The sequence below is a fragment of the Dermochelys coriacea genome, chromosome 6 (genome assembly GCF_009764565.3).
Source record: "Dermochelys coriacea isolate rDerCor1 chromosome 6, rDerCor1.pri.v4, whole genome shotgun sequence".
Lineage (NCBI taxonomy): Eukaryota > Metazoa > Chordata > Testudines > Dermochelyidae > Dermochelys > Dermochelys coriacea.
In genome coordinates this window covers 117496865-117497221 of record NC_050073.1, presented here as the reverse complement: position 1 = coordinate 117497221, position 357 = coordinate 117496865, and positions in this window count along the sequence as shown.

Sequence of the window (357 nt, the reverse complement as noted above, 5' to 3'; positions counted from 1 at the left end):
CCCGTATATCAGAGCCCGGGAATCTGGGCCCTGCCCAGCAGCGAGGATTTCCCTGGGGATCACATGCAGACACAGACAGCAAGCTGTTGAAACCATTTAGGGGGAGAGAAAATCTCCAGCTCCCTTGGTGTAGCGCTGGTCTGCAGTCTGTGAAACTTTGCCTTGCTGAGTTCTCAGAAAGTGGGTCAGAGTGCGGGAAGCAGACTGGCTGGATGCCACCTCCTTCTGCTGAAATGGTGCTGGGGGGAAGTGGGGGAAGTGGAGAGGAAAGGGAGCAGGTGAAAACAATACCCACAATAATAGATCAATGCGTTGCACCTCATGGTAATTGTCTTTGACCTTGTTGAGACTACAAGG